This window comes from Geotrypetes seraphini, chromosome 2, assembly GCF_902459505.1.
Source record: "Geotrypetes seraphini chromosome 2, aGeoSer1.1, whole genome shotgun sequence".
Classification (NCBI taxonomy): domain Eukaryota; kingdom Metazoa; phylum Chordata; class Amphibia; order Gymnophiona; family Dermophiidae; genus Geotrypetes; species Geotrypetes seraphini.
This window is the reverse complement of record NC_047085.1, coordinates 417,610,719-417,626,396: the sequence shown is the minus strand read 5'-3', so window position 1 is coordinate 417,626,396 and position 15,678 is coordinate 417,610,719.

Genomic DNA, 15,678 nt, shown 5'->3' with positions numbered 1-15,678 from the left:
AAATTAGATAAATCAGAGTTACATTTGAACTCAGCAAAGAGGTCTGCTAATTTCTGAATGTCCATAGGAGGACCTATATTGTCAGAAAGAAAAGTACAACAGCTTAAAGTACTGAGGAGAATTTTTCAGAATTCTCAGCTAGAATCATATCTAGGGCCATATGATTTTGAGAACCATCTGAGAAGTGGAGCCTAATTGATCAGTAATACTTTGCAAGGCGTTCCTAGAATAGTTCACAAAGCGTTGCTGATTATAATAATTTTAACTAATCCGATCAACATTCTTATTAATAGTAATAAAGGGAATAAGGAACTCAAACCCAGCCTTAACCTGAGCTCGGGCCTTAAATTCATCTGGGACCCCTCTTGGGACCCCTATAGCATCTATGTATACATGTGATCAGATTTATATCAAGACAAATAAAAGGAAAAACCATGTGAATAGGAAGGATGCCTTTCAGAAACAATATGCAGAAGCATAGTAACCTTAACTAAAGTGCACTGGCCTATCCACTGGCTGGGTAGCTTAACAGGGAGCCAAAAGTCTCCATAAAGCCAGTAAATATCAAATCTGATGCAGCAACAATAGGGCATACCTATGAGCCAAGACAGAACAATAACCTGGGGGTAAATTACCTACAAAACTACTCTGTGTCAGATTAGAAACATGACATGTGTAATTGCCCTTATAGATGGTAACGGCAATATCAAGCTTTTGCTGTCCTGGCAACAAAGGGTATTTAGAACACTGCAGTGCACAAAGAGGATAGGTAAATAACCCAAAAAGGCATGGTTGGATACCAGGAGGGAGGTCCAGAGGTTCGGTTCCTAGATGGGGTCTAGCTTGAGCACATATGTAACAATTACTCTTATTATGTTGATCAGCAGTGAATTTCATCCATTCTAACCAAAGGTTACGTTCTGAAAACCCTACCTCAACAGCCACAATATCTTCAAAAGTGGGATTGGCAATAGCCATCATGTCAGTAAGTTTATTGAATGTAGGGGCCAGTGGGTTAGTATTTTTTGGGGCCCCCACAAAATGGCGGGAAAGGATGAGTGGAGGTAGATAGATCCCGTAAGAAAACTGATGATAGCTAGACCCACCCTTAAACCACATGTCCATAATGTACATACCTTCATCAGTAGGTCTAGGGTTGTCAATAGTAAGAGAAAGCTTAATAATTTGTGCAGGAACACTTTTCCTATAACAGTGTCCAACCTTATGAAGGGCCATACAAGTAAGCAGTGATTTACCATTTTGGTCCACTGTTTTTCAGGGTATTTTCTAGTTTATAAGCCCAGTCAGTATTAATATTCCACCCTACCACTCCCCAGAATGCACACTTAACCCCCCAACGTGAGTTAGTAACATATATATATATGTCCTTAGTTTTAGGAATCTCTGAGGACCAATGGCACAGCCTTGGGATATCAATTGATGAACAGTCCACAATGTCACAATACTCAAAGGAGAAGGTGGCAACTTGCACACTGCTGGAATTATACCAAAGGGTAGCATACTATCGGTCTTTTCTGGATTCCAATTGAAGGACAGCCTTTGCGAGGGAGTAGTCCAGCTTGACGTCGTGTTCGCAAAGAGGTGTCGGGGGTGCTGTTTACAGCAGGAGTGTCATTTACAGATGGGTATGGGCAGAAAGTGTCGTGAACCCAGAACACATCATCCCTGTAGACCCAGTTAGAAATGATCCATACAGGGAGAAAAACTAGCAGCAGCAGTGCCAGTAAGAGAATGATAAAGTTGGTAGAATGCTGCAATGAGATCATCATGTTGTTCACTGGAGGAGGTGAAATCTGCGCAGGGAAGACTTGCTTCTGGGGTTTTAGGTTAACCCTCTTCAAGCGACTTGCGTGGATCCAAACAGGAAACTCCTCAGTGAGTGCAGCGGGCCTGGGCACAGCGATCACAGTAGTGGGAAGGCCAAAGGGGAAATCTGTCTGCTTCCGATCCTTGGAAAGCTGCTGGATAATCACCAGGCTGGAAAAAATGGGTAGGAATCTGTGGAGAGAAAGGAGAAGTGCAAGACACGTTTCTTTGAACAAGCCCTAATATTTAAATTAGCTTTTGGACGTATTCCTCCTGTATCAAGGGAAAATCCACCCATGGGGCGGGGAAAGGTCATCCTGTGAGAATCTCAAAGGGAGAGCAGCCAGATGTCTGTGCATACAGAAAGAGATACTTGAAAAGAAATGCTTGGAAAGCATTCCAAATATCATTCAGCAGCTGTACTCCAATGTGATCCAAATAAGAGATAGAAAACAAGAGAAACCATGTTGCCTGTACTGAATGTGGCAACATGCAACAATACCAATTCATTCACTTGGCATAGCCATGGCAAAAGAGAGACAATACTCAGTTACTTAAGGTTCTTAATTGAACAATCCAAAAAGATATGTTTTTTCGTGCTGCATATAACTATTATGCACCTCAGAGAAACCATACTGATATACTGAATGTATTCAGAAATGTATGGATCATATGTAGGGAACACCACGAAATAAACGCTGCATAAAGTAAAGCTTATTCTTATAACCCCTAACTAAACTATATTCAGAATATAAAAGCTAAAAGTAAAAGAACATTGCGCAGTTAGGCTAGTAAGAAGTGGAAAAAGAGCTCTAGAAATGGCCAATATTATGTATCCTGGGGTACCCACTAAACTAAGACAAGTAGACATGACACAGACAAAACATAAAGTTTTAAGCGTGGAGCTATTACTCCATCTGTCAAGTGTGCAGGGCTGAATATAACTCTGCAAATAAACACATTGATATAAAAAAACCAAAACAACAAATAATGTATATCATAACCATCTCATATTTGGAAAAAGGCATAAAGCTAATGTCTCTTTGGAGCGTCTCTATCTCTGCAGTGATAAAGAGGACCCGTGGAAAACATTAGAAATATCTGTGCCAAAATGGATCTGGGATGGCTATGTATAAATCCGGAAAAACCCATTTTAAATTAGCAACATCCTAATTTCAGCTAAAACACTAGAAAGGAATTGTATTTTCCAATTTATTTTCAATTCACAACCGTGCCAGCTGTAATTATCAAGCTATATATCTCTGTATCAAGGAGCAAAAGGTCAAGAATGAAAATATCACTAGCAAGAAGTTAAAATGTCGAGCGAGCACTACGATAACCAATACCATGATATTGGGCAATGAATAAGGGAGAGCTAGCAGCTGGTATCCAGGGTTTCCCCTCTTTGCACCAAAGTCCGTCCAGAAGGGCGGCTTTGGGCACCTGCCAAATGCCAGGCATCAAATTCAGAGGAAGCTGTGAAAAAAGAGAGGAAGAGAATCCTGTTCACCCGTGAGACCCAAAAGCCCATTTAAAAGAAGGGCTTGAACATCGTGAAGAGTGTGAAGGGTAATGAGGTGACCTAGGGTCAGAGAAGTAACCATCTCTACCACCATAGCACAAGCAGCCAGGGAACTTGAACAGGAGTGACTATAAAAAAAGGCAACAGAGCGTAATTTACCGCCATGTTCTCCCTTCATGGTGTTACAATAGTCCCAAACAAAGAGATAAAACATGTGGGCATAAGCAGGAAAACCCAAACTTGAGCTAGAAACCAAAGCACATCTTAAATGTCCAACATTTCATAAGTCCATCTGATAAGAGCAGTCATTTCAGAAACCAGGGTCTGTCTCAAAATCTGGTCATAGAAGGAACAAGCAGAGATCCATTGGCGGCAGTGACCAAACATAGCAAGAAAAGTAAGCATGTCTTTCTTGGTAGCTGGGCGGGGCCGACCCAGAATAGCAGCAGTGCAGAAAGTGCAGATTTTCCTCTGACCATGAGACAGGACAAAACCCAGGTATTTCACTTCAGATGTACACCAGTGCAGTTTATTTCATGACACCTTGTGACCACACACAGACAACCATTATATCAGCCTGACAGGTCTCCTGAATTATGGAACACAAAAGTTGTACAAAATAAGAATAGGACCATGAGGGGCAGTGCATGACTTGTAGAATAGCCCGAAGGACATTCCACACTAGGTATACTGTTGCTTAAAGGTGAAGGCAGAAAAAAGAGCTGAAAAGCTTCACCAACAGGGACTAAAATAAAACATTCTTTAGGAAAATGACAGAAAAAAATCATTGGCTGCCGATGGAATGGTGGAAGAAACATAAGTGCAATGAGAATTACCAAAACACTAACAGCCCTAAATCTAGGACGAAACAGGGAATGCCATCAGCTTTGGCAACAAGAGCGATGGGCGTATTATAAGAAGAGATGGTGGTTTTGATAATGCCGGAGAAAAGTCAAGAGACAAGCAGTGGAATCTCACCTTACTGCTTTATAAAACCAAGAATGAGTAACTTCAAAGAAGCACTATAGGGGGTCAGTGGAAGCCCAAACAGAGAAGTCTGGGGGAAGGGACAAAAACATTCATGCACAGACCCTGATAATGAAAGCAAAGAACAGATTAGCTTTGCTCTGCACAAGAAAGAAAACCTTTAAAACTGAATTTTTTCTTTTTCTTTTTTCTTTTTTTTTTTTTTTTTTATATGATCCAGCACAGAACACAAAGAAAGCAGCCGGTAGAAGAAACGCACAAAATTAGGCAGGATCAAAAGGAAGACAAGAAATAATGCTTGTGTACAAACTACAAGGGAAAGATCTTACACTGATTCAAACAGCGCTTTCAATTCATTCCACATAACAGCCTGTCCTACCTCAGTATTAAACATTGGTGACACAGAAAGATGGGAGCTGAAGGAAAAATGTCATACACACACACAGCCGTACAAGTCTCATTTGTCTAGGAGTAAGTGCCTTTATGACTCATTACAAAAGCAATATAACAATGCAAAAATATTCGCTTATCTTACCTTATAAGCGAGGTACAGTAATAAGAGACAATAAAATCTTATACTCTATAAAAGTTTTAACCTTACAAATGACAGAGTGGGCAGGGGGGTTCTATAAATAATTTCATTCTTTCCGAAAGAATGGCAGCTGCTTATATATATGAGGGGCGCTTACCAAAAGTACCCCGAGATTTTTCCCAAAAAAACTCCATAATAGAACCCAAAGCTTGAACTTAAAATAAGGGGTTGGGTACAGGTCACCACTACCCAGTGAGTATTAAAGAACAGAAAAAATTCAGAAATACTCACAAAATACCGGTGATATCATCTGCCCATCGCGGACGTGCCCCCAACTGAAAAGGATTCAGGTCCCAATTCCTGCCCCATACTTTCTCTGTCTCTGTCATTTGTAAGTCAGGTACCTGGGGACACATCTTAAAGACCAGAAACCATCTTTCAAATATGTCCGTCTTTTATTATGAGTTTCACATATTTATACGAATCAGGTTTGCCAGCATGTGATGGCATGTGACGTAAGGTCACATGAAACTTTAAACACATCAGCATTTTTCCTATCTAGAGATTGAAGTCCAAAAGGTAAGAAAAAGCCTTGACCAGCAGAGCTTCTTAACTAAAGCTGTCTGTAAATACGGCTTAACAAAACAATTGAATTCACTTCACTACAACTCTGTTTAAACATTCATGTCAAAGAAAGAAAGACAAACATAGATGTCCTTATACCATCTTCAAAGAAGGGAAAGATAAACAGGGCCTACCTTTGCATCTTTAAACAACATATGCCTAAGGACACTTACTAAAGTTCTGATACGTGTCCGTTCAGCTCCTTTCTCTCTTCTCATGCCACAAAATTAAGTACTTTCTCATGCCACAAAATTAAGTACTTGCAATCTCTTAATACATCCATACATTGACAAAATGGTGGCAGTAACTTTTCCTCTGGGACCCTTAACCTGCCAGCACATGGAGCAATGCTCCTAGTAAAGGGGCAAACATGGTCTGCCCCAAATCTCCCCCAACCTCTCTCCACCCCTCCAGGGCACCAATCCCTGACTGTTTATGATAGTTAAGGAAGCACTCAAATCTCAGAGGATAATGGAATAAGACACCACAATAAGTCAGAAAACTGTTTGCTGTAATATAAATACAGAACATAGGCAGGGCTCAAAAGCTCCACCCTAGAACCTGCCCAAGCTCTGCCCCAGATCCTTCCATGTTCCGGCTCAGACCCCACCCCCATAATAATATTACTAATTGTAATGCCACACTTAATCCCTATTCCCACCCTTTTCTCTACCTTTTTATTTTCTCTTTTCTCAGCCTGAAGTTTTAATTCTTATACTCTTGCATGGGCATAGTTTGTCTGTTTATATTTGGAAAAGGGTGGTTAACTAGCTTTCTTCCTGTTCCACTTTCTAGTAAGGCTAACTCTTGAAGGAGGGGCAGAAGCAATTGCCCTGGGTCGCTGTGCCACAAGGTTCCCAAAGCCTGCCCCAATCTGCATTGTCGATAGGACATCTAAGTCTGAGTTTGGACGTTTTGGGAAAGACATCCAGAAATTCAGTAGAGAACATGTCCATTCTCAAAACAGCAAGACTTTTTTTTTTTAAATAACCTATGCAGACGTTTTGGTCCTACGTCTATCTTTTTTTGGCCATTCTCGCATATAAATATGTGCACATGAAAAACACACAAAAACAAGTTTTTCTCTAGGCAGCCTGCATTCTTAGCAATCTGTTCAGATAGCGAAGCATAGCAGAGGGGCTCTTCTAAGAAGTATTGTAATGAATTTTACATTAAAAGTCCCAGGTACAGATGTCACTATATCTTGCTTATATTGTATGGTGAGCTCTCCAAAACCCAACCAAAGCTTACTGTACCCTTCTGTATACCACAACAATAGCCCTTATGCCTGCAGGTGTCATCTTAATGTAGGCACAGTCGGTTGAGGGCTCACCATACAATCATAGGGAGCAGAATGCTTTTTTGTTTGGGGGGCCAGCAATCTCCACCCCAGACCATGCCCAATCTCTCCCCAGACCCCACCCCCATAAAAGTACTAATTGTAATACCATTTTTTCCATTCATTTTCCATATATACACACAATATAATCTTATCTTATATAATAAAAGCCTACCTCACGCATGCGCACTCCTATCTGCGTGCTTCCATGATCCTTAGGTCTGTGGCCACAGGAGTGCGCATGCGCGAGTCCCCAGCCTTACTTCCAAGCACCTACCACTCGCTGGCAGGACTGGACGCCAGCACTGGACTCCCTGTTCTCCGTGTCGGCTCCCGATGCTGGCGGGATCGAGAGGAGCCGCGGCAACTCCTCGCGGGAAGGGAAGACCAAAACACTCCAGCTGCAAAGGAATGCCGCGGTCCCGACTCCAAACCAGCTGATTCCAGCAGTGTGTGCAGCACTCTACACACGCTGCTTCGGGGCCTTTTATTGCCCTGATTTGCTCTGCCGTGTCTCTGATGATGTCATCAGGGACGTGCCAGAGTAAATCAGGGCAGTAAAAGGCCCCGAAGCAGTGTGTGTAGAGTGCTGCATAAGCTGCTGGAATCGGCAGGTTTGTCGGACCACAGGAAGGGAAGGATGGGGGCGGCAAGGGACTAAGGGAGCAGGCAAGACCGAGGGAAGGGAAAGAGGGGGTAAGGTAAATGCTGCTGCTGCACAGGGAAGTGGTGTGGGGTGGGAGGGAATGCTGCTGCTGCTGTGGCTGCTGCACAGGGAAGGGGGAATCTAAATGCTGCTGTACATGGAAGCAGTGAAGGGGGGAATGCTGCTGCACAGGGAAATGGAGGGGGAGGGAATGCTGCTTTGGCTGCTGCACAGGGAAGTGGGGGGGGAGAGAGACAGATAGATAGAAAGAAAGCCAGACAGCGAGAGGAAGGGAGACAGAAAGAAAAGAAGAAAGGCACAGGGGCAGAGAGAGACACAGAAAGATAGACAGATAAAGGGGGCCAGGGAGAGAGACAGACAGAAAGAAAGACAGCGGGAGGGAGAGAGACACAAAAAGAAAGACAGACAGACATATATTCTAGCACCCGTTAATGTAACGGGCTAAAATACTAGTTAATACATAATGGTTAACCACAAAATTAAACTACACAAAGCACACTGTATGTATGCTTCTCAACATTCATTCCTACTAGAACACAAACCCCTATGCAAATACGGGATCACAAACTAAAAGTACTAATATATATAAACGAAATATAGATTAGACAGTTCTAAATCTAATAGATGCTGGCACTGTCATCTAGACATTGGGACACTGGACCATCTGTTGTTGTATTGTCCTTTGATATTTAACTTTTGGAGGTCAATTGGAGTAGGATTAATAACATATTGGAATCATCAATTCCACTGACGTATGTGGAACGTTATTGCATGTTAAGCCCCCTATGGATCATTTTAAATGCCGTCTTTTCCTAATAATGACCGGGATAGCCGTGCAGATGGTAACTAGAAATTGAAAGAATTACGACCGTCTAAATTTCACTTTCTGGTGGGCAAGTCTTTGCTCCAGCTATAGATATGAAAGGATGAATGCCGATAGATTGAGGCCCGGTAATGTATTTAAATTGGTTTGGGGCCCGTTGACATCATATATTACTTCATTATAGTAGGTCTTTGATTATGAATCAGTTTTGTTTATTTTAGTACACATCCAGGGAAGAGGGGGAGGATAATTCTGTCCTAATTTTGACCTTTGAGTATTTACATTTGGGGTGGGGTGAGAGGATGGGAGGGCATTATTACTTAGAATAGAGTAAGCTTATTGGAAAAATCTATGTTTGTGTGTTGTATTAAATAATTATTGGGTGGGTGGGTGGGAGAAAATGGTTTGGTTATGTATATTGTAAGTTGAATGTGCTTTTGTTGACTAGTTGTATGTTATTTATCTGTATATTGCACTATTGCAGTTTGGAAACTCAATAAAGAATTAAAAAAAAAAAAATGAAACCCTAAGATTCAAGACTCTGCATGCAGTACAACCCCAGAGAAATAGAAACAAATGCATTTCTTCCTTAAAAGTGCAAAATATAGACAGCAGATGTAATTTATCAAAACTGACACAATTCGATCACTAAATTGAAAATAAAATCATTTCCTCTACCTTTGTTGTCTGGTGATTTTGGTTTTCAAACCATCTTTCCCAATCTCTGGCTGCACTTCCTTCTGTTTGTGCTCTGAATTTTAGAACTCCATTGCACTAATGTGGCACTAATTTATGCTTAAAAGTATAGAAGATTCAGCAATGATTGGGTGGTGAGGTGGCTGGGGTTTTTTTCCCCTCTGTGGTACCCTTCCATGTCTCTGAGATAATCTTCAAATATGTATAGCATTGTTCAATAATGATTATAGCATATACAGGGTAGTGTTTTTTGACTTAAAACTTTCACTCCCTATTTGTGATAGCAGTGATATATTTTTCCCCTGTGCATGTTTTGACTTAGTATACATCCATCTTTAGCGTTAACTTTTAACATTCAACGTTCTTCCATTTTTCTGCCTTCTTCTCAAAATCTAATTTTCCATGCCTTCCCTTCCCATCTATCCATATGTACCATCTCCTCCCTCTATCTTCTCCCCTACTCCCATCTATTCATAAGAAGCATTTCTTCTTATCTCTTTCCTGCCGCACCTATTGCTGTGCACCATATCCTCTCTCTGTCTCCCCTGTCCCTCCATCCCTATGTACTATCTCATTCATCTTCCATGGTTAGACCTCTCTGTCTTCCCCCTTCCCCCTTCATCCTTCATATGGTCTGGCATATTTCTCCTCTCCTTCCCATAGCATGGAATCTCTCTCCTCTCTCATGGTCTGGCATCTCTCTCCTTCTCTCCCTCTTCCTGAGGTCTAACATCTCTCGCCCTTCCTTCCCTTCCATGGTCTGGCATCTCTCTCTCTCTCCTTCCCATTCCAGTGGTCTGACATCTCTCCCTTCTTTGGGTCATCTCTCCTCCCTCCTAGTGTAACATTTCTGTCTTCCTCCTCTCCACCACTATCATGTCCAACAATTCTTCCTCTTTCTTCCTTTCCCCATATACATCATCTCTCTTTCCCTCTCATGCCACACACCTATGCCCAACAATTCTCCATTCTTTTTCCCTTCCCTACTGGCAGGATTTTTTCTCTCCCTTCCTACTACTCCACCTGTGCAGCATTTCCCTTTTCCTTTTTTCCTAACCCCCCGCCCCTGGCCTTGCATTTGTCATTCCCAACACTCTCCCAGTATGTGCCATATCTGTCTTCTCAACCCCCGAAGCATCTGTCCTCCCTTCCTTCCCAACTCCCTACCCCCTGCACCCATCCTTTCCCTGCCAGGCTCTTCACCCAGCCCCCTTCTTTTCCTCCCTCCCTCCCCCTGCCAGGCTCTGCACCCAGCCCCCTCCCCTCCATCAGACTCTGCATCCAGCCCCCTTCCCTCCCCCCCTGTCAGGCACTGTACCCAGTCCCCTTCCAAGCTCTACACCCAACCCCTTCCCTCACTATCCCCCTGTCAGGCTCTGCACCCAGCCCCCTTCCCTCACTACCCCCTGTCAGACTCTGCACCAGCCCCCTTCCCTTTCCTACCCCCATCAGGCACTGCACCCAGCCCCCTTCCTTCCCCCTTGTCAGACTGCACCCAACCCCCTTCCCTCACTACCCCCTCTCAGGCTCTGTACCCAGCCCCCTTCCAAGCTCTACACCCAGCCCCTTCCCTCACTATCCCCCTGTCAGGCTCTGCACCCAGCCCCCTTCCCTCACTACCCCCTGTCAGACTCTGCACCATACCCCTTCCCTTCCCTCCCCCCCAATCAGGCACTGCACCCTTCCCTCACTACCCCCCTGTCAGGTACTGCACCCAGCTCCCTTCCCTCTCCCCTGTCATATGTTGTACCCAGCCCCCCTCCCTGCCCTGCCCGCCTACTTCGCTGATAACCTAGTGGGTGGCAGCAGCTGCGGGATGCATTTTCTTCTGCCACCCAGTCCTGGAGGTCTACCAGGCCAATTGGGTTTTCAGGATAGTCCTAATAAATATGCAGATTTGCATGCCTGTCACTTCCACTATATGCAAATTTCTCTCATGCATATTCATTAGGGCTAGCCAGAAAACCTGATTTGCCTGGTAGTCCTTCAGGACAGGGTTGGGAACCACTGAACTAGAAAACTGAAATGGATATGTTTTAAGTTGTTTACAAAAATTAGTTATGGAATGTGTTGAGGTTTTTTTGCCTAGTAAAAGAAGCAAGAAGTGGAACTAAGTCCTAGATGTTCAGGAGTAAAAATCAGTGTTTATTGGTGTATCTTAAAATGCAATGCATTTTATCATAAAAATCAAACTTTGGAGGGGGATCCAAGATGGCGACTGAAGGCAGGACGCTCTGAGTCGTTCGCCTTAGGACATCGATTATTTTGATGAAAATTTATTTAGCGGTAATAGCACTTACCGTGATGCCCAAGAGAAGGGGCCGGAGCGCTGCTTCTGCCTCGCGGCACTCTGGAGCTCCGGGTCTCGGTAACATTCAGGAGCTCCTAGGCGCATGCAGGAGGTCTCAGCGTCATCGGATGGCGGCCCGCTGAGGACACAGGGAGGCGAACCCACAGTGGACACTCTTGGGCCCGATACTACTCTTAGCCCCGATGTTAGGGCTCCGCCCCCGCAGCCTCAGATTACCAGCTCCCTCAGGGGTGGGGAAACCCCGTAATCTGAGGTGTTCTCTTTTCCAGAGGCAAGTAAGGAATCTGAGGAGAGCTTGGAGGTTGGGGCTTGTTTCTTAAGAGTCCCAATGGAGAAATCTGGGGCAGATACATCTTTACAAGAGGGCGAAACCCAGAAGACAGACCCTGAAGAAAATCTTCAGAACGGTGAGCACTATACACTCACACAGGTTCCAATTGTATTGAATAAACCTGCTGAAGTAACTTTAGATTCCTTATGGGACCTAATGGCTGACTTTGTTAAGACCATTACTCCTACTTTTCAACAAATTGAAAGAAAATTTCAGGAACATGATAAAGAATTAAAAGATATAAGGAAAGATATAAATACTTTTAATTTAACTATTCAGAAAAGGAAACGACAACATCCAAATATTTACAAGAGACTTTAATTAAAGATAACATCAATTTAAGGAGGAAAATTGAAATGCTTGAGAATAACTCACGTAGTAACAATTTAAGGTTAATTAATTTTCCTAGACTTGATTTGGCAACACCTAGAGATGTGCTTAAGAGATATCTAATGGAAATCTTGGAGATATCTGAAGAACAGTTACCACCATTCTCACGGGTTTACTACCTCACTGAAAAAGGACAAAATCAACAACAAAAAGAAAAACCTTCATATCAAAAAACCTTAAACATTTCAGAAATTTTAGAGATATCTGAGAAGGACTTAGCATCATCAGCCACTATTATTATTACTTTAGCTCTACCAATTGATAAAACATGGTTGTTAAAGCTTTACTTTAAAAATAGACAAAAAATTTTTCTTGGTCATAAAATACAAATGTTCTCAGATTTGGCACGGGAGACACAAAAACGCCGCCGTGAATTTCTTCTTTTGAAACCTGGGGTTATATCTTTGGGTCAAGTACTACAACAAGTTGATATTAAGAATTTTACCTATCAGGAGGAAAAGATCTCAGATTTTACCACATAGGGAACATATATGTTTTCTCCCTATATTTTTGTGGCATATGGTTGTCTTTCATTGATCAAAAACCTCCTTTACAAAAGATTTGAATTTTTTATCATAAATATTTTTTATAATTTTAATCTTTTTATCTTTTTGTAATCTTAGAATGAGACTATTTTCGTAACTATAATGGTTACTAAAAGACTATATAAAGTGCAAAAAAACGTTACTTATCTGCTTCTTTATAAATGTAGAAGTCTCTATGGGCCCCGTTTCACCCCAGAGGGGCTTCATCAGGAAGCGCATTTGTGTCTGCTAAGAATCAATTCAGTACACCTTTTGTTTGCTAAGAATCAATTCAATTAGCAGACACAAATGTGCTTCCTGATGAAGCCCCTCTGGGGTGAAACGAGGCCCGTAGAGACTTCTACATTTATAAAGAAGCTGATAAGTAACTTTTTTTGCACTTTATATAGTCTTTTAGTAACCATTATAGTTACGAAAATAGTCTCATTCTAAGATTAGAAAAAGATAAAAAGATTAAAATTATAAAAAATATTTATGATAAAAAATTCAAATCTTTTGTAAAGGAGGTTTTTGATCAATGAAAGACAACCATATGCCACAAAAATATAGGGAGAAAACATATATGTTCCCTATGTGGTAAAATCTGAGATCTTTTCCTCCTGATAGGTAAAATTCTTAATATCAACTTGTTGTAGTACTTGTTACAGTTATTGTTGATATACATCTTTCACTATCCTGTTTTGGTTATATCTTTGGGGGCAACTTTTTATTTGAGACATCCGTGTAAATGTATTGTGTATTACCGAACTGTTAAATATGTGTTCTTTGAACCATCTCAATTGACAACTTTTGTGGCAATGTCTCGACTGGATGGAACAAATCTTTGAGCCCTATAATTTCTTATTTGATGACCTCTTCAGAGCTACAGCTTTCAGTTTCTTGTTAAATTCTTAGCATTTTCCTTTATGTTTCGCTCTTTTTGAGTCTAGGATCCTAAGTTGAGGACTTGAGCATGAATAGTAAAAACTTTTTGTTAATTTTATGAGTTATAATTATAATTGTACTTAATGTGTTTTCTATTATTGCTTTCTGTACAAGTGTAATGCTTGAAATTTAAATTGAAAATCCATAAAGATTTAATGGATAAAAAAAATCAAACTTTGCAACTCTGGCCAATGCCAACAGTTTACAAAACATAAAAATAGTGCTGTAAAACAAAGCAACAGACCACCCCACAGTGTTTTTGTGTTTCTTCTTTGGCTTTTTTTTCTTTGCCTTTAATATTCTTTTCTTTCCTCCCTCTTATTATTTATCTCCGTAATGTTAGTGATGTCTTCTGTTGTATACTTAATTAGATTGTGAGTCCATTCGGGACAGAGAGAGTAGCTCAAAGCCTATATTTAGTACTGTAAACCTCTTAGTACCTATGTTTAAGTGGTATATCAATGTGAAGGGGTATTTTTGATATAACGGCTGAATCTGGATTTTGTGGAAAATGTCCAAAAATCCAGCAGTGAACATGACCAAACGTCACAATGCCAGATGAGGCGCGGGACGCGACGCTGCCCACAGCTTTGTGCATTGCAGCACTCAGGGAGCCAGCCCAAAGACGCCGCGTTGATCGCACTGTGGAGTGGGCCGAAGATAACACTGGGGGGGGGGGGGCAGGCTAGAAGGCAAGGCACAACATGGAGGGAGAGAGATAACAACAGTAGGGGGAATGCTTTTATTTTTTAATTTAGTGATTGATTTACATCTGATGTCTGTTCAGGAAGAAATGCATTTGTTTCTTTTCCTCTGGGGTTGTACTGCTTGCAGAGTCTTGCATCTTAGGGTTTGTTTGTAAATATTAGTACTTTGAGGTTTGGGTCCTGCATTTGCATGGGGTTATCTGTTTTCTGGTAGGAATGAATGTTGAAAATCATACAGTGTGCTTTGTGAATTTTAATTTTGTGGTTAACCATTATGTGTTGTTAATAAGATTATATTGGGTGTGTGTGTATATATGAAAAATGAATGGAAAAAATGGTGTTACAATTAGTATTATTATGGGGGCGGAGATTGGGCAGAGATGGGCACGACTTAGCCCAGCGTTCTTCAACTGCCAGTCTGCGGACCGATGCCAGTCCACAAAATAATTATTTTATTTCTGTCGGTCCATAGGTGTCAAAAGATTGAAGAATGCTGACCTATATGACAATATAGTAGGTTTTGGAGGGCTCACACTCTACCTCAAGTATACTAGTTAGAGTGGGATATGGGCCTGGGTTCCTTTCCCTGTAGTCCACTGCACTGACCACTAGGCTACTCCAGAGACCTGCTTGCTGGTCTGATAGAATTCGCCAAAAAATCTGAAGCTGTTATACAGGTTGGTATGTCCTGTTTCATTCACATCTATGGGAGGTGGGATAAGGTCATTGACCACTGGGGGAGTAAGGGCAGTTTGGCCACCTTTTTGGCACTTATTCATTCTTGAAACAGGTCTAGCCTCACATGTTGAAGTTTTCCCCTGGATATTTTCTGCAGTGTTCCATTATTGTAGAAAAAAACATCCAAATTAGTAGTCTGCCCTAATCCCACCCAAAACACGACCCTAACAAGCCTCCTTGAGATTTAGATGCACTGCAGACAAACAGCATATAAAACCATCTAAAAATGTATTTCAAAAATGTCAGTTTGAACGTTTTTTAGCAAACAAAACATTCAATTGCCACTTTATGCCATTTTTGGATGTTTTTCTCTTTTGAAAATGAGCCCCCATAGTATCATAAATATACACATTAGCACAGTAGAATAATAATTTAGCAGGGTAGAAATGATACAGCATGCCAGACAACATGGAGGAATATTCATATAACACAAATCTGAAACTATGATGTCAGCACAATACAAATGAAACCCCTTAATCAACAAAGTATTAGAACATTTTACAGGGTCATATGCATAGCAGAGAAAGAAAATAACTTCTTTTTTCCTGGAACAACTGATTTGTTCTATTCAGTGTAGCAAAATGTACTTTCCTGCCTTGGGGAATTTCAAGATTGGGGTTTTCTACACAAATGTTCTCTGGTACCTCTCCATGGCTCCTAATACATCTCAAAGAATTGATATATTTTCTGTGGTATTAGGTGATGAGCTAGAAGG